The following is a 24,757-nucleotide window of genomic DNA, read 5'->3' as shown; positions in this document are numbered from 1 at the left end:
TGTTTTTGGCAGGGCAGTTGGGGTTAAATGACTTGCCCAAGGTCACACAGCTAGTACATGTGTCAAGTGTCTGAGGGCAGATTTGAACTCAGGTCCTCCTGACTCCAGGGCTGGTGCTGTACTCACTGCACCACCCAGCTGCCTTTCCTTCCATCTATTTGTAACAGGAGGTACAACCAATATGTGGAGGGGCTTCCCTGGCTTCTCTGAATATTAGGAGGTCACAAATGGACCACAAAGGCTGTCCATCAGTATTTCTGGCTCTCCCTGTGACACTAACACATAATTTTTCCTCCCACATTAACTTTGATCACTTCCTTACCTGGTTCTTCCCATTTCCTTGTGTGTAACAAGTGACAGCCCACAAATATCACTCTATCCCTCTCCATTGCCTTCTGAGTGATGATGATAATGACAGCTAACATTTACATATGTGGGGTGGTACTGTTATACTCACTGTAGAGATGAAGAAAAGGAGACTTAGAGAGATGATGTGACTTTTCCAGGGTCACACGGTTAAATGTCTGAGGCAGAATTCACACTCAGGTGTCTGAGGTACCAAGGGTAACACTCTATCTATTGCAACACCCGTTGATCTGATAATTACAATTAGACATGAGTCAATGAGATCAATTTATGGCCGACCTACTAAACAGCCTTTAATACATCACAATATGAATACAAAAGGCATTTGTTAGTCACTTATGTATAAAGCAGTAGAGATTAAAAAGGCAAATAGGAAATAGTACTTGCCTTCGAGGAAATTGTATTCTACTGTGGAAATATTCCATCGATATAGATACACATATGTATGTGTATACATACATACATACATGTGTGTATACACACATGCAGACATATACACACACAGTGTCATTGTTATTGTTTAATACTGTATGACTCTTTGTGACCCTGCGGCTCTGTGGACCATATCGCACCAATACTAGTCGTTGGGTTTTCTTGGCAAACATACTGGAGTGTTTTGATATTTCTTCCTCCAGTGGATTCCTCCAGAGGTTAAGTGAATTGCCCATGGTCCCACAGCTAATGGGAGGGTGGCTTTGAACTCAAGTCTTTCTGACTCCAGGCCCAGCATTATATAAACTAAGCCACCCAGCTGCCTGTGTTTATATTAAGGTAAACCACATTCTATTCTATTCTCTCTTCCTCTCCTTCTTCCTCTTCCTCCTCCTCCTCCTCCTCCTCCTCCTTCTTCTTCTTCTTCTTCTTCTTCTTCTTCTTCTTCTTCTTCTTCTTCTTCTTCTTCTTCTTCTTCTTCTTCCTCTTCCTCTTCCTCTTCCTCTTCCTCTTCCTCTTCCTTTTCTTCTTCTTCTTCTTCTTCTTCTTCTTCTTCTTCTTCTTCTTCTTCTTCTTCTTCTTCTTCTTCTTCTTCTTCTTCTTCTTCTTCTTCTTCTTCTTCTTCTTCTTCTTCTTCATCTCCCAGTGGTTAAAGCTCACTTCCTCTTCAAATTACCTTCTGTATATATGGATTTCCATGTAGATACATACATACACACATGTATATTTATATATATATGTGTATCTGTATACATATATAAACATGTACACGTACACGTACACTTACACATACACGTACATGTATATGTATGGCAGCTAGGTGATTCTGTGGATACAGTGCTTGGTCTGGGGTCAGAAAGACCCGAGTTTAAATGTGGTCTCAGACACTTATCAGCTGGATGACACACAGCGAGTCACTTAACCCTCTTTGCCTTGATTTTCTTATCTCTAAAATAAGTTGGAGAAGGAAATGAAATACATACATATATGTATATGCACATGCATATACATGGAAATACACATATACACAAAAGGCAATTTGAGGAGGAAGTAAGCATTAACCACTGGGAGACCAAAAAAACTATCAGAATATAATACAATTTCCCTTCATATATTGCATATGATTTCAGAATCTTAATTGAAAGAAAGAAAGAAAGAAAAAGAAAGAAGAAAGAAAAAGAAAGAAGAAAGAAAAAGGAAAGGAAGGAAGTGAAGGAAGGAAGGAAGGAAGGGAGGGAGGGAGGGAGGAAGAAAAAAAGCCTTTTGCTAGCAGCAGCCATGTAGTTCAGTCAATAGAGTGCGAGACTTGGAGTCAGGAAAACTCATTTCACATATTGAATCAAATCCAGCCTCAGATACCTATTAGCTTTGTGACTGATGGCAGGTCTCTAAACTTTAGTTTGCCTCAGTTTCCTCATCTGTAAAATACGGATAATAACATCAACCTTCCAAGGTTGTTGGGACGATAAAGCACTGTATAAATATTAGCCATTATCCTCATCATTTCTTCTTCATCTAGTCTTGCAGCCCAAGAAGTGGGGTCAATCACTGCACTTCTGTGACATTATATCAGCTGCTCAAGGCTGACTTGGATGATCTCCCATTTGTCACATAGAACCCAAAGCAGAGAAAGAGTTATACCCCACACAACAACAAAGAGTATTGGAGATGGTACCTTCCATGCTACTATATAACACTCCTTCACATTTTCCTACTGACATCCAATCAGAAACCCTATTCACCCCAGGAACTGGGCAGCATCTCTACCCTTCTTTCTGGGAGTTATTCTACAAGTCCCCCAAAGGTCTTCAGTATTCTAGGATGGCATTTGTTTGTCTATGAGCAAATCTAAGTGAAGGAGATCACGATGAATAATGAAATTAGGAGACCAGGGTTCTAGTCTCAGAGCCAACACGAATCACTATATGATCATAGGTAAGTCACTTCATCTCCCTCCTTAGCTTTCCCATATATACAATAAGAGTAATGAACCTTTCCATGCCCATCTTCAAAGAAGAAGGGTCAAGTAATAGAGAATGTAAAAGAATCAAACAAATTCAAAATATTCTATTTTTTTGCCTTTAAATTAATTTCTATAGCCCTAGATCCATAGCATACACCAAGATGTCTACCTTGCCTATAAACGTTTCTCCCCATCTATTTCAGGACAGAAAGGCATTGGTGGGTTATCACAGAAAGACCGCAGATCTTTAAATTATGTTTTCCATGAGGACTGAATACTTCAATCATGCAAAATGTCAGCATCCCAAGACCACAGCTATGAAGTTATCTCATAGGTTTGGGGATATGGGAGAAGCAACTAAATGAAATGGGGGTGGAGTAGAATTGGTTGATAATGATTTCTTTTAAAGCAATACCGTATTAGAGAAAAGTAATGTTTTTTTTTAAGGAATTATGAAAGCTAAACTGTTCGATCAAAGTTATTTGTATTTTGTTTTTTTGGGGGTTTTTTGCCACATGCAAAGTTAAATAGTAACTCTCAAATACAAAATTAATGCCTATTTCACACCGTCCCAACATACACAGATTAAAGAAAATTAAATTTCATGCCAAATCACCCAGGCAGGCAGTGAGCAACGTGGATCTCAAGGATTTGGTCTGATTGCTTTAAAAATACAGCCCACCAAGTCATGTAGCAAAGGAAGCTCCATCTCTCCCTAAGCACTCCCTTTCCTTAGGAGTTTCCTAGGGAATCTTCCTTGGAGTATAGGGTCATTATTATGGACAAGCAGATTAATGAAGGGTCTGGGAGAACAGAATGTGCAACCAAGTACATTTCATTAATTAAATTCATTAATAAATACCAATTTGTCATGGAATCAGAGAATTTGGAGAGGTTGCCAAATTGATCCTGCTTCAGAAAAGACACCATTCAGATGGTGCCTCAGGGTGGCCAAGGTATCTGGATGAAAAACCTAGTACTGATTGTTATGTTGCAGCCCTATGATGGCATTGAGCAATTTTGACACTGAATCTAGAGGGGGAAGGGATCTTAGCAATTATCTCTTAAAAATGAGGAAAACGAGGCCAAGACAGCCAGTCACGTGACCAAGGTTATACTGGGCATAAGAATCAAAACCAGGATTGCCACGAGGCTTCTCTCAATCCACATCCATCTTTCCCCTGCTACAACATTATTCTTTACAGACATGTCTCAGTCTACCCAAGATATACTTTATCAATTCTTTAAATTTTTAAGAATATATGACAACTTCCTTTTGACTTCTCTTCCTAATCAAGGTTAGGTAATCCTATCAATGCCCTCTTTCCCATTCTAACCTAGCTTTCTGAACACCATGCCACCAACAATCCCTCATCCTCCAGATTTTTGGACTCTCTCCATAGATGCTGCTCATCTTTATCTTGTCTGAAACTAGGTTTCCCAGTCCCTTCCAAGCCATCTCCACCCCATGCTGATTCACAAGGCTCCCCTTACACTTTGGCATCTTTCCCCACTACAATGCAAGAGACTTGAGGACTTGTTTTAATTTCTATTTCTAGAACTTATCACAATGCATGACACATAGTAAACACTTAATTCTCTCTCTCTCTCTCTCTCTCTCTCTCTCTCTCTCTGTCTACTTCTTTCTCTGCTACAGCAGTTTTGACCCACTTCCATTTTTTCTGTTTTCACTGTAGATTTCTTCCTTCTTTCAATCTTCCCTTCATTTCTTTTTTCTTTCTTCTTTCCTTTCTCCCCCTCCTCCCCCTTCCTTCCTTCTTTCTTTCCTTCCTTCCTTCTTTCCTCCCTCTCTCCCTTCCTTCCTTTCTTCCTTCTTTCTTTCTTTCCTTCCTTCCTTCCTTTCTTTCTCTCTTTCTTTCTTTCTTTCTTTCTTTCTTTCTTTCTTTCTTCCTTTCTTTCCTCCTTTTCTTCCTTTCTTCCCTTGCCGTTTCTTCCCTTCCTTTCATTTCCTTCCCCTCATGTCCTTTCATCTCTTCCTCCCCTCTAATTCCATATATTCTATGTATGTCTTGATATGGAGTCAGCTAGACGGTGCCATGGAGCACTACGTGGGTAGTCAAGAAAACCTCAGACACTTCATAGCTGTGCGACCCTGATCATATCATTTAACCTCCTATTGGTTCCATCTTCTCATCTGTAAAATGGGGATTATAATAACATCCAACCCCTAAGGTAGTTATAAGAATCAAATGAGATGATAATTGTAAAGGGCTCTGCACAATGGCTGACAAATAATAAACACTGTCTGTCTATCTATCTGTCTACCTGTCTGTCTATCTATCTGTCTGTCTATCTATCTATCTATCTATCTATCTATCTATCTATCTATCTATTTACCTGTCAGTCTATAGCCATGCCTCAGTCTACCCAACATATGCCTTATCAATTCTTTAAATTTTTAACAATATATGACAACTTCCTTTTGACTCCAATTCCTACCAAGTTTAGCTAATCCTGTCAATACGCTCTTTCCCATTCTAATCTATCTATCTATCTACCTGCCTGTCTATCTATCTTTCCAAAATTCTTCCGATGCAGGGATTTGTTGTTCAGTCATTTTCATTTGTGCCCAACTCTTTGTGAGCCCATTTGGGGTTTGCTTGGTAAAGGTACTGGAAGAGATGCCATTTCCTTCTCTAATTCATTGTACAGATGAGGAAACTGAGGCAAAGGGGGTTAAGCGACACCTCCATGGTAACAGTGCTAGCAAGGGAGGCCAAATTTAAACTCAAGAAGACGAGTCTTCCTGACTCCAGGCCCCGCACTGCGTCTATTGCACCACCTAGTTGCCCCACATGAGGACACTTCTAACTATAGTGACAATGACAGTGACAACAACCATAATTTTAGTAGTAAGAGTAACCGTAATGGCCACCTCACATTTTGGTGGCTCTTCGACGTTTCCAAAGTCTTTTCCTTACTACAACGTTATGAAATGAGTTATTTAATTATTATTCATCTCGTTTTGCAGGCGAGGATCCTGAAGCCCAAAGAGGGCAAGCGAATTCATGGCCAATGGGTCACTCTTGCCAAGTGTCAGAACGGGGTTCAAACCCAGAGCTTCCCTGATTCCAAATCCAGCCCTCTTTGCATCACGCAGTCCCTAGCTGATGCTCTAATGTGGCACAGCATTTGTCACATGCATGCATTTTCCTTTAGAGCTACATGAAAGTTTACAGTCGGTTTTAAATTTTACCGAGTTGGTTTTCTGAAAGCGTTTCCGCATGACAACATTGCCTCAGCTTAGGTCCTTAGTAATAATATATTCATATCTGTGTAGCATTCCAACATGCTTTACAAAAGCAAACATAATTTTATATAATGATCATAATCTGTGACCTCTAATCAAGAGACACCTTTTTATGCAAGAGAAATAGCACATTTTGCACCTTGAAGTGGGAGAATAAATTTGCTGGTTATATTTCCCTGTCAGAGACTCTTCCTTCTATTTGGCTTTAGTTATGATACACGTGGGATTTAAGGAAACACATCTGTGTTATTTTCAAGTAGACTAGGCCAAGCATCCTTAAGCTTGGGTCCAAGGACAAGGAGTCAGGGTGTAGGGCTCAAGGGATTCATGAACTTGTATGGAAAAAAAAAAAACACAACTTTATGTCTACTGACTTCTAACTGAAATTTAGCATTTTTTTCAGTTATTTATACATATTATTCTAAAGGGCCCAGGGTCTTAATCAGACTGGCTGCCCAGGGGGTTCGTTACACAAACACATACACACACACACACACGCACACACACTCCCATGATCATACACTCACACACATGCACACATATATACACACGTACATACACATACACACATATTCACACACACACACACACACACACACACACACACACACAGGGTTAAGAACTTCTGAACTAAACACAAAAGTTTTCTTCCAAGTAGAGAGCTTCTCGTTTGATAAACAAAGAAGCAAGACAAGCAATTAGAATAGCAAAGCACGAGGCTGAACAGTCTGATTACCATTCCATTGTTCATATGTAAATGGAGCTTCTTTTAAAAAACATTTGAAAACCAGTTGTGCTCTTAAGCAGGCAAAGAGACCCCCTTGAAGTGCTCTGACTAAATCGTGTTGCCAGGTGAATTCTTTTTCAGGTAGTTAATGCAGAATACTGTTCTCTGTGACCCAGTCCACATGGTTACACCTTCTGAATTAATGAAGTCTAGATGGATGGATGAATGAGCCTTTTCTAAATGGATGGAAGAAAAAGAGAGAAAAACGGGGAGGAACAGAGGAAGTTTAAACAAAGGGGAAAGGGTAAATAGAGAAATGAAAAAGGAATGTCACAAAGAGAATGAAAGAGTAGGAAAAGAAGAAGAGAAGGGAGCCATTTAAGAGGGCAGGAAGAAGCAGTTGGAAGAAAAGGAAATCCAGGTACCTCTAAATCTGCATAAATTTATGGGTTCATTTCAGTTCCTATTTTTCCACAACATCTTGTGATTTAATTGGTATAAGTTCAAAATATGAAACTCCATAAAGTCCAAAAATTAAAAATATTTATCACGTGGAAGACAATGGAGAGACAAAAGATTGGGTATGATCAGGTTACTAAACAAAGCCTATGAGGAACTTCAAATAAGAGGAGTAAAAGAGGTTAAGCAGGAATTTTATGATAGGAATAGAAGGTGGGGTGGTCATCTGGGGCTTTTAAGGGATGATGGATTGATAGCCAGAGTGCTGTCTTTGCCATCTTCAGGATGTCCAGAGAAAGTAAGGAAGGATTGCAACACATTGGGTGGACCTCCTATGTTGAACCTATGGGAGGATCTGGACAAAAGTTGCTTAAAACATAGATGAATTGAGAACTGTGCAATTGGAAGGAATTTCTAAAATCAAATTATTTAACTGAGTGGGTCTGAAGCCATGAGGGGTAGGCCCCTTTCTAAGATGATGAAGCCCAAGTGCATGAAGGAGTGTCCCAGATGTTCCAGGTCCCCAAAGAGCTGCCTCTTTGCTGCTGATCTCTGAGTCTGCTGCCTTGTAGACAAAGGACAGCCTTTGGGAACAAAGGTGGGCTGCACATTGATGCTGCTCTCAGAAAAGCCAAATTCAACCTCAGAAACCCCAGAGAACAAAAACAAGAAAATAGAAATACTAACAGGAAAATAGATGTAGACTTTTTTTAATTTTCCCAAAAAGCAGTTTCAGCTTCCGTCAGGCACCATGCAGAGCCCTTGACTGCAGATGGTATGTTCTGGAAACCTTAATTTAACAAAGTGGCTGTTTTATTAATTTGATCCAATTGCCTCTTATTGCTGGCCATGCTGGTGATACTAAAAAGCTTGGACAAGTTAATCCTTTTGTCCTTTACCCTGGGCCATCTGGTACCATATATATTAGGAACCATTTGTTCCAACAATAGTCATTCTCCTCTGCTTCTCTCTGAACTTTTCCTCCCTCTGCCCTTTCCTTCTGTCTGACCAATGGTCTTGACACTCCTGAACAACCTAAAGTGTACCTGCCACTTTAAATATTTGTGAAGCTGTCTATGCCCCAACCAGCAATCACTCTTGTTCCAAATTGCTTTTCAGTCTGGGGTCACTTCGCGCAAACAGCTCTGATTTTGGAGTTGGATGAACTTGGATTCTATTCTCAGCTTTCCTCCTGCTTTCCTGTATAAGATTAAACATTTATTTTGCTTCCTTTTTGTATGCCTCAGTTTCCTCACATGAAGTGAGGGGGTGACTAGATCAGAGAGAGGTATGTAAACTTCTTTGCCTGTCATGGACCCATTTGGCAGTTGAGAGAAGCCCATGGATGCTTCTCAGTTATCATTCCTTGAAAAAAAGATCCAGGACCCCAAATTAAGAACCTCCTCTCCCTTCCCCCCCCAAATGGATGAGCTCTGAAGCCTCTTCCAGCACCGAATCCATGATCCTATGATGAACCGCCATTATTTTTCCTTCTCGTTCTTTTCATAAATTGTGACCATTCTATACCCTCGGGCTGAGAGATCCCAGGTAGAGGCCATTATTCTAATGGGGTCAAGGAAAAAGAAAGATTCCATTTTTGTAGGAGTAATAACTGGAAATAAAGTCAGTGCTGACGGTTCAGTTGTATTAGTTCTGTCTGACTCTTCATGACTCCATCTGTGGTTTTCTTGCCAAAGAGACTGGAATAGATGGCATTTCCTTCTCCAGCTCATTTTACAGAAGAGGGAAGTGAGGTAAATAGGGTTAAGGGACTTGCCCAGGGTCACACAGCTAATGTCTGAGTATGAATTGGAACTCAGGAAGATGAGTCTTCCTGACTCCAGAACTAGTGCTCTGTACACTATGGCATGCCCTAGCTGCCCTGGAAGGGACCACAGCAGTTATCAAATCCAATTGCTCTACAGAAATCTGGAACCCCATCTATGCATCTCCAATAACAGGTATCTCCTCTGTGGAGGGTAGTGGTATGCCATTGGCCTGTACTGCTGCTCAAGAAGAAGCAATCCGATATTCCCTTTAATAATCACCACTTTTATATATATTTGCCCAGAGCTCTCACTCTCCCTGTAGTTTACCCACTGACAGAGAATTATTAAGTCCTAAGTTTCACTTTTCTGTAGAGAATTCTGTTATCCAGTAGCCTTCTTCCTTTACTTTTTGTCTTTCCTTAAAGATCACCTCTCTACGACCAGGTTAGGGAGAATTTTACCTTGAAACAATAATAAAGGCCCTCGCCAGGGTCACAGAATTGGTTATATGCATCTGCCCTGTTGCCCAGGGCCTTAGTGACAGATTCCACTTGTTTCTCCCTCACCCCCAAGGGCTATGAAAATCCTGTCCTTCTCAGAGAGGTTGAGTCACTTAGAATTCACTCCAGCAGCCTCCACTACTTTCATATATTCCCAAGTGGATATTAACAGCAGCCATTGTGTCCTCAGTAGTTAGAAATCTGGGACCCAGGGGATACATGGCCCAAAAGGCTGCTGTCTGGGGACTGGCACAACTGAAGCCACAAGTGAAAGGACTGTTTGTCCCTGTTCTTATGTGTCTTTGCAATAAACCTGCTTCACCTTCTAACAAGAAATTCCTCTCGTATAGTCCCTTCCTATAACCAATCACTGACTGGCTAAATGCAGCCAGCTAACAGACCATCCTAAAAGAGAGGTTCCTTACCTGGCACTAGATTTTAGGATTTTAGGGCAGGGTCTATGAACTTGGATGAGAAAAATAATATAGCTTTATTTTCTACTTCATGTGAAATTAAGAATTTCACATAATGATTTAAAATCTTATTTTAAGAACAGTTCCATGGACTTCATTAGACCACTAGATAAGAGTTTCCTCCTCTGTCTTTCTTTATCTCTCTGTCTCTGCCTATCATTTTGTCTCTGTCTGTGTCTCTCTGATTTTCTGTCTCTTTCTGTTTTTCTTTCATTCTCTCTCTCTCTCTGACTCTGACTTTGCCTGTCTGTCCCCCCACCCCCCACCCCAGGCCCATACACAATTACACATGCAAGTTGTTTTTTTTTTTTTTATCTTGGTTCGTAGCATTACAAACAAATTGAATTCCAATTCTAATATCTTTATCCTCAAGTTGAAGACTACCGGTTATAGAGAATTTGCTAGTTCATAAAGTACATCAGTTTACTTTTAGATAATCCTAATTATTAGGAAATTACTCCATGTGTTGAATTGAAGTCTGCCTTCTTGTTATTTCCAATCAGTCGTTGGTTTTGAAATTTCCACTTTGGTCCTAGATTTTCCCTCCAGGGCCAAATAGAGCAAGTCTACTGTCTCATCTGCATGGCAATTCAGCCCGCAGCTTAAGACTGCCATTATTTAGGGAACTCCCCTATCATCCTGGGGAATCTACCTTCAAGGCAATGCAGCCTGGCATCTGCTTCTGCAGGTCCTACCAATGCGGCTTCTGAAGACCCAGACAATGTTCTTGCCACCAAAGTCTTTGGCCCTGTCACATGACTTCACCACCATAAAAAGATGTCAGTGGAAAAGTCATTAAGAAGAGCAGCACCATCTGCCTCCCCACAATGCCCTAAGGACCATGGGACCTTTCCGTCTGACTTGAAGCTGAAATCTTCCATATGTGTTATGTCTCCCATTGGGATGTAAGTTCCTTGAGGTTTGGACCTTTCTCCCTTTTCTCTAGTATCCACAGCGCTTAGCCTAGTGCCTTGCACATGATAAACACGTAAATATTTTAGTCATTTGTTCATTCATTCCCTCATTTGTGTTTTCTCCAAAATCTTCAGTTAAAAAAAAAAAGGTAGGTTACTTTCCCTGGAAGCCCAACACACTTTTGAACTACCTATGGGGTAAGTTCAGAGAATGCACACTTCTCTTAATATTGGCCCCCAATATGTTCAGAGATAGAGATCTGGAAGGCATCTGAGAGGTCCTATCCTTCAACCTCTTCCCTTATAAATCAGGAAGCTCAGACCTAAGGTGACATATTCATTATATTATGTTGATCTTAAGTGATTCTTGGATGATTCAGACCACACTTTAGGACTTTCCTGTGCTTCGTGTTATCAACAATCCATCGTGAAGAAGAGTTGAGTAGTCACATGCATGAGCCTAGGACTTGGAACCAGGTTCCGTGACACCCAATGCAGAATTCTGACCGCTACCCCATAATCACTCCCCATACAAACATAATCAAACCAAATTTTGGGGATAGAGGAGAAATTAAATGTGAAATTCATTATAAACTAAAATGCATAAATGACTCGGGAGGTTCTACGTATCAACTAACATCTTTATGACCACTTGGCAAATATGTCTCTGTATTGGTTGGCCTTTTCAAGTCCCTGCCCATCCTGAGATGGTATGATACTACTCTTTGATTGATCCATGATATAGCTCCTTTCCACCTCTGTGAATACTGGGGTGTTAGTTTACCAAGCTCTCCATATCCTAGAAGTTTTATATTAAAACGACTTCCAACATTGTGGGTTCAAAGAAGTCTGGCTCATCTCAAATATCCAAGCTTCTGCAGAGACTCTCATACTCAACCCCAGATTTTCTCTGGATTTCTGCCTAAATGGATAGAGAGGATTGTGACCTGAGGAGTTAAGGCCACTGAAGCCCAATATGGGGTGTAAGATGGGAAGAAGCTAGGCAGGTGCAAAGGATCAGGTGCTCGCATGTTGAAACCAATACAAAACACGATCCAGTTGTCCTGGCTGTGCACCACATTTCTTGAGAGCCCCCATCTTTATAACTCAGAGGATGTTTAAAATGGTAGGTGGTGAGCGCAGTGGAGGCCAGAGTGCTGAATCAGCCAGTACCTTGCTCCCTGATTGCTTTATAGCACCCAGCTCAGTTTATCTCGAGCAGGAAATATGACTGCACTGATAGGACACACTATTTACTGCATCAGTTTCTTCACTGCATTTAATCAAGGGAGGTTTCCAGGATGGAAGGCCAGCATCTTCAAGTCTTTCTAGAGAAAACACAGCTTCCCAGAAATCTTTGTTTTTCCTTTTTCTTTTTCCCATGGGGGCTTTCCTAGCCATCCTAACCTCCTCACCCCTACCCTTAGGATATAGAGGCAGGAAGCCTCCTTTATGTATGGGTATTCACATAATGTCTGTTTTTTGTCTCTTAGCTGAAGCACCCAGCTGGGTCAAGAATGAGTTGGAAGAAAGGGCCTGGGATAGGGGAGGAGGGCTAGAAGTAGGAACTTGAACAAGCCAGCATAGTATAGTGGACAATCTCAGCATAAGGAAGACCTAAGTTAAGCTCTATTTTTTTTTTATGTTATGCAGTTATATTATAGAATGTAAGCCCCTTAAGAGCCAACACTAGTTCTTTTCTGTCTTCGAACACTCCACCACTCCACCTCACCCCCATGCCTGGCACATAGTAGGAGTTTTATATGTGTTTGTTGATTGAATGATTCACTGGCACATACTACCTAAACGACCATGGGTAAGTAAGCAAATCTTTTCAGGGTCCCAGGAAACTCTCTGAGACTATACATAATAGAGAAGTTATCCATCTACACCAGCCAGCTAATCAGCCAGCAAATAAATATATATTAAGTGCCTACTGCATTTTAGGCACTATGCTATATGCCGAAGATACAAAGAAAGGCAAATACAGTCCCTTGCTCTTAAGCTCAAAGCCCAATGGGTAAGACAACAGGCAAACACCCATGTACAGACGAGCTAGAGACAGGATAAATTGGAAATAACCAACAGAGGGAAGTCCCTAGAATCAATAAACACAGTTCCAAACTGAAAGTTCCTCATACTAATGAGATCATAATTTCTAGACAAACCTTCCTAACTATTATCCCATGATTCCCTTCTGCTCACCTCTACCCCTACGGAACACAACCTGGAAAACAGAACCCAGGAACAAAGATGGTTTCTTTCCTCCCTGTTTGACTCCAAACTCAATAACCCCTCCTCTTACCTCTGTAAATTTTAGAGGACTATTGAGATGCGTGAGGTATAGTAGTAGTAAGAGAAGGAAGAGGCAGAATGAGAGTAGTAGCAGTGGCTAAGGTGATGTGGTGGTAGTAGTAAATGCTGGCAGTAGTAGTAGTAGTAATAGTGGGGATGGTAGTAGTGGGAGGAAGAGGAGGAGTGCCTCTGTGCTTTGGGAGCTTTGGAGTTAAAGTAATAGTAGTAGTAGTAGTAGTAGTGGTGGTGGTGGTGGTGGTGGTGGTGGTGGTGGTAATAGTAGCAGGAAGAGAAGGAGGATGGGGGGAATGAAGAGGAGGAAGAGGAGAAGAGAAGAAGGAGGAGGAGGAGTATCTCTTTCCTTTGGGGGTTCTAGAGGAGGGAAAAAAGGAGGCAAAAGAGTTAAAGAGAAAAGTAGATGAAGGCAAAGGACCTAGAGAGAGACATCAAACTCCTTTGTGACAAAGTGCTGAATATGGGGCCTGGAGGACCTGAGATTGGATCCTGATTCAGATAACAGTTGTAGGCTCTAGGCAAGGGTCTGAATCTCTGTGAGCATCATTTTCTCACCTGTAAAATGGGGATAATGATATCTGTAATAATTACCTCCCAAATTTCATAGGTCTAGAGCCAGAAAATACCTTGTTTATCCGATCCATCCCTCTCTCTGCAAAGGAGTCTGAGGCCCGTGGAGGTTCAGTGACTGGCCTAAGGGTACAGAGGTTGTGAGCAGCAGAGAGGTCTGGGCTGTCCTAAGATAATCATGTGCGTGCCATGATTTGTAAGCCTGAAAATATACTTGTCATTTTTCTTGTTATTCTCTAAAATGCTTGTCTAATTGTGAATATTAAAGGAAGTGTGCCCTCTCACTTCTAGTCATCCGTAAGAAGTGACAGATCGATAGCCATGTGGTGGTTTGGTGCCTGCCTGGATCCTGACTTCCCTCCTCAAAGCCTGCTCCATTTTGCCTGTGGGCTCTGACTCCTACCTAACCCAATTCAAACCTGATCACAGATACAAGAAGAGGGCAGTGCTCCCTATAATTTTGGTTCCTCATTCTTGCATCATTGGCCTTCTGAAGTGCTCTTCAGGAGATGGGATTTCTATTCCTGAGCTTCCTTGTAAGAACCTGTCATTCTGGCCAAGGGCACGGGGCTCATTCCCTGTGCCTTTTTATTCCTGCCTTACTGCCTCTGTGGCCGTTATGGTTATTGAAGGAATAAGCACAACCTATACTACTTACAGATGGCATAGCAAAGCACAATTGGCAACACAGGCACATGTCTAGAGAGAGGGCTGGGGTCATAGAGCCATAGAGCCACAGCCAGGAAAGACCTCAGAGGCCAACCAATCCAAGTCCCTTGTTTAACAAATGAGGATAATTGGGTCCATGAAAATTAAATGAGCTGTTCAAATTCACACACCTAGTAAGTGTCAGAGGTAGAATTGAAATCCAGGAACTTTGACTCCAGAGCCAGGGATCTTTCCCCTGTACTGTTCTGCTTTCCCCTTTTTCCTCCAACCTGAGGAACTCTAGATAATCTAGGAGAGTTTCTTCATCAAGGCAAGCAAGATGGAGGTAGGCAAGGAGCTAGTGGTAAATGGCGGGGATGGTGGAATTTGAAAATAAAGTGGAGCCAGGAGTGGTGACCTGGAATGTCAGAGGGAGACAGAGAGCCAAGAGACACAGAGAAAGACAGAGAGAAAAAGAGAAACAGAGAGATAGATAAAGAGACAGAGACAAACAGAAACATGGAGAGACAGAGACAGAGAGAGAAAGAAACAGAGAGACAGAGAAAAAGGAAGAAACACAAAGATAGAGACAAAGCAGAGAGACAGAGAGAGATACAGAGAAAGACAGAAACAGAGAGAGAGAGAGAGAGAGAGAGAGAGAGAGAGAGACAGAGACAGAGACAGAGACAGAGAAAGAGACAGACAGAAACAGAGACAGACAAACAGAGAGAGACAGAGAGAAAGAAAGAAACACAAAAATAGAGACAAAGCAGAGAAGCAGAGAAAGACAGAGACAGGGAAACAGAAATACAGACACAGAGACAGACAGAAACACTGAGAAAGACCCTGAGAGACGGAGAGAGAAAGAAAGAAACATACAAAGACAGAGACAAAGCAGAGAAGTAGAGAAAGACAGACAGAGATATAGAGACAGAGAGGCAGAGGCCGGGAAACGTTGTTATTCAAACAGGTCTTTGGGGCAGATGGGAAGGCATTGGGGAAGCTAATAGTGCCTAACATATGCCAGACACTGTTCTAAATACTTCACAAAAATCAGCACATTTGATCCGTTCAACAATCCTAGGAGGTAGGTACTATTAATATCTCCATCTTACAGTTGAGGAAATTGAGGCAAAGAGTTTGAGTTGCCCACAATCAAATGACCAGTAAGTATCTGAGGCTGAATTGGAAGCCAAGTCTGATCCCAGATCTTCTGGCACCCCATCCACTGTGCTACCCGTCTGCCTCAATTTTGGGACAGAGAGACAAAGAGAGAGAATCAGAGAGAGACAGAGAGACAGATGAAGAGAAAGGAAGAATACTGTATCACTTCATCTGGTGACAGGACTTTTTTGATAAGAGAAACTTTCATCTTAAGTCAAGTTCTGACCTTGTGAGCTTTTAAAAATGTTTTATAATGGTTTAATATAATCGGTTTGTTTTGTAATCTTATGCATTTGATTTGAGGCATATAAAAACTTAATCCTGGGAAGGGATCCCTAGGCTTCAGTAGGCTGCCATAGTGATCTATGAAATAAAAAAAGAGAACTTCTATAGGCTTAGACATTTTTTCAATCATCTTGGGGACCACATGGTTACTTAATGGTTACTCAGTCAAAGGTTCAGCTTTGGTTCCCTCCTTATGTCAATAAAACTTTCTTTCTTCCCATTAAGAACTGTTTGTGGGGCAGCTAGGCTATGCAGGTGAAAAGAGCACCAGCCCTGGAGTCAGTAGGACCTGAGTTCAAACTCGGCCTCAGATGCTTGACACACTTACTAGCTGTGTGACCTTGGACAGGTCACTTAACCCCAATTGCCCTGCCTTTCCCCCTCCAAAAAAAAAAAAACTGTTTGCCTCCCATTGGCCCTCAAGCTCCAAATACGGAGAGGGAGGCAGCCAGCAGATATTTGTCTGGGCCTTCTACATGGAGGCCTTGGGCCAAGGTTGTGATAAAGTGCACCGAGGTGGTCTTGGGCCCATCTTGTCCCTTGATTCTTTGATGTAGGGTTTCTATGAGATGTAATTCTTACTTTTTCCAGGCGGATTTGGAAGCATTGGTATAAACAAGAAAGCAGAGAAGGTGAGACAGCAATTAACAGCAGGCTGATGTGGAGGGACGAAGAGATTCCCATTCTGTTTCCATTAGGGGAAGGCAGCAATGCGATTGAACAGCTGCCAGTGCAAGTGTGATAGAATTCCAGATGCCAGGCATGTGACATAGCGGACTTATTAAACGCGATTTATTACATGCGTCTCCAAGCAGATAAAAATAGGCACAACAGCCTGCTAACTCTTCCGCAGTTGGAAACCAGGGATGATCTTTTCATTAGTTAGCTGCTAAAGACTGCCAGCTTCCTATATCACTTTTTTTAATCTGAAATTTTTGTAAAAAGGATTTTTGAGGGGGTTTTAAATGGCAGCTGACAGCCCCAGGTGCACTTTCTATGTTGATTTCCCACAAAATGGAGTATTTATATTCGTTTAGAACCAACTTTTCCACCCAAATGCAGAACTGTATTTTGGCTGTTTGTTCCAAAAAGATAATGGCAGATTGCTTCCCAAACAACCCAATTTAGCCAAATACAAACAGCAAACAGGACAGGAGAAGGAATTAATTAACTCAGAGAGGTGATTTCAAGTTTCACTTTTCATAGACTGATGCTTCCAGTTGGAAGGCCTCTTCTGTCGGAAAACTTTCTTGGTCCTCATTTCCCTCCCCCCCCAAAAAATAAAAAACTCCCTTGCATCTGTTTTGTATAAATCTATAAATGGATATAAATTGTTGCTTCCCAAATAGAATGCTAATCCCTTAAGGGAAAGAGAGGTCTTCTCTTAATCTTTGTAGCCTCAGGTCTTAGCACAGTGCCCGGCACTCAGTAGGTACTTAGCCAATGCTCGTTGATCATACAATTAATGTTGCTTCATTTAGTTCTGAATGTATGCATGTGTGCTGCTCTGTCCTAGGCACCGTGGGAGAGGCAAAGTGGAACATTCCACGTAACGTCAACCAACAGCAACAGTAACAGAAGCTGGCATTCTTATAGCATTTGAAGGTTTACAGAGTGCTTTCCACGTATTATTTCATTTCAGCCTCATGACATTCCTATGAAGTAGGCGTTATAATCCCCATTTTACAGAGGGGGAGACAGAGTATTATATTTGTGAAATGATGGAAAGAGTATCTACCCAAGTCCTCGGACTGCCTTTTATTACGTGTGGGCCCTTGTGCAGGCCCATTTAACCTCTCTTGGAATCAATGAAATGAAAAGTTTAGACGATATGATTTTGGAGGTTCCATCTCTAAATCTGTGGATGATCTTATGGATGCAGAGTAACTCAATCCGAAGACTTTTGTGAGAGGTCCAGAACGTAACCAACCGGGGAGATCAGACTAGGTCTAGTCTAGGAGGGGCTTTGAGTGGCTTTGAAGGACGATCATCTCCCCAGCCATCCCGTTGGAACCTCTGTTGGACACTGGGTGAGGGTGAGCGAATTGCTCCTGATAGCGAGCAGTAATCTCTTTGTTAGTTTTCCCGTAACATCCACTTGCACCACTGATGCCGGACAAGTCTGATCCCTCTTTTCACATACATAAAGCCAGCTAGCATATCATAGCCCTCCCCTCCCAAAGCCTTCTGTTCTACAGCCCCAAATGCCCAGCTCCTTAAACCGTTCCTTGTATGACATCATTTCCAAGTGCAGTGGGCAAAGGGAGCACACAGAGAGAGCACAGATTCCTGACTGCTGGGCACACACATCTCGGGAGGATTCCTCAGCTTTTCTGTAATTGCTGAACCACCCCCTAAGAGTGTGCCCGGTGATTCAGGAAGTACAGAACTATAGTAACAGAAAGGAGGAGCACAAAGGTGTGAATGACTTGTATGTCCTTGGAAAAATTACTTAACTTCCCTGGTCCTAAGGTTCTTCATTTGTAAAATGAGGAGTTTGGGTGAGATGACACCTTAGGTACAGTGCCTGGCATGGGTTTTCTTTCCCCCTTTCTGCATACCCCCTCTCCCTTTCATCCTTCCTTCATCCCTCTTTTCCTTCCTTCCTTTCTTCCCATCATCGGTTCTTCCTTTTTTCCTTCCTCCATCTCTCTCTCTTTTCCTTATTTTCTTTCTTCTCTCTTTGCTTCCTCCATTTTCCCTTCCCTCCCTTCTTCCTTCCTTCCCTCTTCCTTCTTTATTCTTCCGTTCCTCCATTCTCCCTGTATTCCTTCTCTCCCTCCCTCCTTCCTTCCCCTTTTCCTTCCTTCCTTTCTTCTTTCTTCCCATCATCCATTCTTCCTTTTTTCCTTCCCCTATCTCTCTCTCTTTTCCTTATTTTCTTTCTTCTCTCTTTGCTTCCTCCATTTTCCCTTCCCTCCCTTCTTCCTTCCTTCCCTCTTCCTTCTTTATTCTTCCGTTCCTCCATTCTCCCTGTATTCCTTCTCTCCCTCCCTCCTTCCTTCAACTTTTCCTTCCTTCCTTTCTTCTTTCTTCCCATCATCCATTCTTCCTTTTTTCCTTCCCCTATCTCTCTCTCTTTTCCTTATTTTCTTTCTTCTCTCTTTGCTTCCTCCATTTTTCCTTCCTTCTCTTCCTCCTTCCTTCCTCCCTTCTTTTTTCTTACCTCTCTCTTTCCCCTCCTTCCTTTGTTCTCTTCTTTTTACACTCCTTTCTCCAATGTTCCTTCCAACTCTGGATCTAATCTCTTATGAGCTCATACTTCCATACTTCTTCGAGTTTTATAAAGCTTTTTATATACATTAGGATCACCTATAACATTTGTATTGTACTAAAAGGTTTACAAAGCTCTTTACAATTACTGTCTCATTCTCTCCTTACAACAATCCTAAGAGGTAGTTGCTAATATCATCTCCATTTTATAGTTGAGTAAACTGAGGCAAACAGCAGTTAAGTGACTTGCCCAGGGTCACATAGGTAGTAAGTGTCTGAAGTGTGATTTGAACTCATGTCTTTCTGGCTCCAAGTCCAGTATTCTATATGCTAAACCACCTATACTATCTTATTGAATCCTCACAATAATCCTGTGAGTTACATGTGATTATCACCCTGATTTTACAGATAAGGGAAGGTAGGGTCAAAGATGACTTCACAATATTTGAGGTCATATGATTATGAAACTTACATTTCCATAATCGATTCCCAAAAGGGCAAAATTATAAATAAGCGAAGTGCCCTCAATGATCTCAGCTGTGAATCATAGAAGTAAGGATCACAGTGGCACAGGTCACTGCAGGACCTTGGGAAAGGTCCTGAACTGTCTCAATCTTAGGTTCTCCAAAAGGTGAATGGACGAATGAGACCTAGAGGCAGCTAGGTGGAGCAGTGGGTAGAGTGAGGAAGATATGAGTTCAGATTCAACCACAGACATTTACAAGCTGTGTGATCTCGGGCAAGTCACTTGACCTGTGTCTGTCTCAGTTTCCCCAAATGAAAAAAATTGGGATAATAATAATAGAACCTGCCTTATAGGTCTGTGCAGATCAAGTGAGATGCTATTTATAAAGTGCTTAGCACACAGCCTGACACGTAGTAGGCACTTAATAAGTGCTTGCTCCCTCTCACCCTCCCCATCTCAGTCCCAAAATTATATGACACAAATAAGGGTTAAAAGGGATTCCAAGATTCATCTAAGGTATCCCCTCCTAGAGGAGGCTTTCCCAAGTCTTCATACCTGCTAGTGCCTTCCCAACCCCCATCATTGCCAGGCATGTGTTGGTATGGAACTATGTATGTACATGTTGCCTAATAGAATGTGAGATTACATATGGCAGGCATTCTTTAGTGTATGGATTTGATCCTAAGAACTTAATATACAGTCGATGGTTAATAAATGCATTTTGTTGATATAAAATGCTTGCCAATTGCAAGAGATTGTTTAGCTAATTCATACTTTCACCAAGCTTTATAATCTCTTAGGTCATGAGGTCGTAAGATTTAGAGTTGAACAGTATTGACCATCGAGTCATCCCCTTTTTTTATTATAGAAGAAGAAACTGAGTCTCAGAGAGAGAAAGTAACTCACCTGAGGTCACACAGGTAGAAGTAGTGAAATAGGATTTCAGCCTAGGTCCTCAAGCCTGGCCAAAGCATTGCCACTGGTAGTCCATAGGATAACTGTCATGGAGTTATCTTTTTTTCCAGTTTGCCTAGATATCACAGACACTAGTCTGGAAAGAATCATGTCATGAAGTGTGTATATGTGTGTGTATGAGTGTGTGTGTATGTGTGTATGAGTGTGTGCGTGTGTATGAGTGTGTGCGTGTGTATGTGTGTGTGCGCGTGTGTATGAGTGTGTGTGTATGTGAGTGTGTGTATGTGTGTATGAGTGTGTGCGTGTGTATGAGTGTGTGCGTGTATGTGTGTATGAGTGTGTGCGTGTATGTGTGTATGAGTGTGTGTGTATGAGTGTGTGTGTGTGTATGTGTGTATAAGTGTGTGTGTGTGTGTGTGTGTGTGTGTGTGTGTGTTTTCCTTTGCTTCTTTGTCGTAGGCATTTCAGGAAGGGACTGGCTGATGGGCTTTTGCCTGTGGCTTCTATATTGAGATACCTGGGCCATTTAGCAGGCAGCGACTCCAAAACCACAGTCATCTCTAAGAATCACCTTTGAATGTATTACTGTGGTTACATTTCCTTCCAATCTCTGGCACAACATGTCTCAAAGGAGGCAGGATGCAGACTGATTTCTCCTTTGAATACCAGCTGCCTTGTCCTCCTTCTCCTAAAATTCATAACAGTCAAAATTTCACAATCTCCCTAAAGCAGAAAAAAGAGTTCATCTTGAAGTTATTCCAAATGGCTCTTAGGCCCAAGGAGTCTAAACCTCCCAGAGATGTGCTGCCAGACAGATATTCTGTGACCTGTAACAGGGCTCTGAATCTCCTGGCTCCCACTACTGACTGGCTCTGTGACCTATGGCAATACATCTGATTTCTACCTACTTTTTTGGTTGGGTTGATCTGCATCTGGGGATGGTTCCAGTGACTTTAAAAAAAAAGCCTTCTCTGCTCTGTGAATCAAGCTTGGTGCCACCAGGAAAACCCTGGGGAACATGAAGAGGGATAGCTCTGATACCATGGAAGCAAGAGCCAAAGGGCACAACAAACCAAGTTGGGCCCTGTTGGTGGCTCAAAATAACAAGCACACATTTCATCTTGAATTTCTCCTCTGATGATTTTCATAAAAGCATTACAGCTTTTGTTTCATGCATTTCCCTGGCAAGTATAGCTTAAAATTATCCTAAGAGCCCTGGATTTGGAGTCAAAGAGATTGAATCCCAACTCTGTGGATTATTGCCTGTGTGACTTCTAGCGGGACAACTTAACCTCTGGATGCCTCACTTTCCTTTTCTTTAATATTCAGGGATCAGACTAGATGGCCTCTGAGGACCCTCATAACTTTCAGTCTATCGTTAGAAATATTATGATACTTCACAGCCAGGTAAGGTTATATAATGTAAAGGAAAACCACCAATGAATGAGTCAGGCCTGCTGTGTCAGATTAATGGGGAAAATACAGGAAAAGGGGAGGCCAAGATATACACCAGAAGGAATATGAGTTACAACATTAGAAGATTTCAGTTCAAATCTCACCCCCCATCACTTACTACTAATGAACTAGATATTCTATCTCCCTTTAACAAGTGTACTTGACAACTCTCTTGTGAGGGAGGCTGCAATACACATCAGACTGAGCATAGGAAAGAGCAGCCATATGAACTTTGATCTCTTTTAGAAATCAGAATCCTAGCAGGTACATGATGTAGACATAAAGGGTGATACCATAAGTGAATTAGGAGAGCAAGGAGTACTTTATCTGTCAGATCTATGGATAAGGGAAGACTTTATGAGCAAATCAGAAATAGAGAGCATTATAAGATGTAAAATGGGTGATTTTGGTTATATGAAATTAAAGAAGAAGTTTTGGCACAAAGAAAACCAATACAGCCCTTATTGGAAGGAAATCAGGAAACTTGGAGGGGGATTTTATAGCAAGTTTGTCTGATAAGACCTCATTTCTCAAATATGTGGATAAACGAGTCAAATGTATAATAATATGTCATTGTCCAATTGAGAAGTGGTCAAAGGATATCAACAGGCAGTTTTTAGAAGAAGAAATCAAAACTATAGTCATATAAAATGCACTAAATAACTATTGATTAGAGAAATGCAAATTAAAAGAACTTTGAGTTAATCAGGTCGACTAATAGGACAGAAAAGGAAAATGACAAATGTTGAGAGGGATGTGAACAGATTAGGACACTGATGCACTCTTGGTGTAGTTGTTACCTGCTTCATCTACTCTGGCAAGCAGATTAGAGGTAGGTCCACAGGGAAATAAAATTGTGTATACCCTTTGATGCAGCAATACCATTGCTAGGTCTGGGTTCCAACGAGATCAAAGAAAAGGGAAAAGTTCCACAAAAGTACTTATAGGAGAGGGTGTGTATGTGTTTGCGCTCGTGCACTGATGAGCAGGATGTTTTTAGAAAAAGCTGGGAAAAATTAAATGAACTGATACAAAGTGAAGTGCATGGGGCTAGGAAAGAACTTTGCAGTAACCGCCCTATTGTATGATGATCAACTGCACATGGTTTAGCTATTCTCAGCAATACAATGATATAAAACAATTCCAAAGAACTTCTGATGAAAAATGCTATGCACCTCCAGAGAAAGAACTGAAGGAATCTGAATGCAGATCAACGCACATTCTTCAGTTTCCTTGGGTTGTTTTTGTTTTTGGTCTATGTTCTTTTTTCAATATGTTTTGCATGACTGTACATGTATAGTCTGTATCAAAGTGCTTGTCCTCTGAAGGAGGGGAAAGAAGAAAGAGGTGGGGAATTTGGAACTCCAAAATGATTTTTAAAAATGGTTGTTAAAATTGTTTTTATATGTAATTGAGAAAAAATAAAATTCTTTAAAAAAACGCATCATCATACCAGGATCATAAACTTGGCTCTGATGTAACAATATCCCACCCTCTTTTAGAAATGTGAACTTCTTGGGATTTTCTTTAAAGCACCCCATTACTGCCTTGTGTGTTATAATAAACTGATTTTTGCCTCATTTTCCTGAGTTGTACTGATTTGTTAGGGGGAAGCCCTAATCGAAATTTTTTCTTCCCACATTATTGCTATGTCCTTCAGAAAGTCACTTAGATTCCCTGAGTCTTCTTTTCCTCTCTTGCAGTACCAGGGTGTTAGATTGGATGGTCTGCTAAGGTCCCTTTCACCTTTAGATCCATAATCTAAGGATTAATAATATGGGATTCCAAGATGATAAGTCTTGGATGAGTTACAATTAGTACCACTAGAGACATTACCGAGTTTATCATTGGGACGATTTTTAGGTATCTAGAATTTTCTAAGAGTAGTCTTAGGAATTGAAATGAAGAACCTACATCATCAAGTTGGCGTTATCTTGACATAAATGAATAACTTAGTTCGTTCTTCACATTTTTTTCCACTTAAAAAGGATTTAAGTAATTACTGTATGTAATGCACTGCTCTAGGCTCTTGGGATATGAAGACAAAAAGAAAAAAGAAACCAGCCCTGCCCTCAAGGAGTTTGTATGCTAATGAAAGAGAAACATACCTAAATAAAGATAAATACAAAAATATATAATGTACGGACAAAGTAATTTCAGAAGAGATGGCAGAAGGCAAAGATACTTCAGTGAGGGGCTTCAAACAAGTCTTTTCTTCTCCATCCAAAACCCCCCAAGTACCTACGGTAATAGGGAAGGTAAGAAATGGGGAGAGTTTAGGGGACAAGATGAGTTCAATGAGTTCATGTTTAGTCTACTAGATATTCAGTTTGAGAAGTCTGAAAAGGCAGTTGAGATGCAAAATTAGAGGTCAACAGAAAGGTTGGAGCAGGGTTAGTAGATTTCTTTTCCTTGAACTTTCTGGGAAACATGGCATTCTGGAGAACTGAAGGCATGTGTTCACACACTTGGGCCCAAGTAGCAATAAACTCCTCTACCCCATATTGGCCTTTCTCTTCTCTGAATTCCTTCCTTATGCCCTCACCACTTGGCACGAGCTTCTACACACTCTTGTGTTATTTCCTAGAGGCTTAACATGTTGCATTTGCAACCAAAGGACATGGACACAAATCCCGGGTGTTTTCTATGTGTGTGATACTGGAAAAGTTGCTTAACCTCTCAGGCTTCCTTTTGGCTACAAAATGAAGAGGGGGGACTTGGGTGACTTTAAATATCATTTGCATCTCTAAATGAATGATTCTAAGAAGTCCATTTCACTTTGAATACAAGAGATTGATTCATTTAGTTATTGTAGTTTAAAAAAAAGTGCCATGAATCATAATCATCAGAAACACAC

The sequence above is a fragment of the Trichosurus vulpecula genome, chromosome 3 (assembly GCF_011100635.1).
Source record: "Trichosurus vulpecula isolate mTriVul1 chromosome 3, mTriVul1.pri, whole genome shotgun sequence".
Classification (NCBI taxonomy): domain Eukaryota; kingdom Metazoa; phylum Chordata; class Mammalia; order Diprotodontia; family Phalangeridae; genus Trichosurus; species Trichosurus vulpecula.
This window is presented reverse-complemented; position numbering follows the sequence as displayed.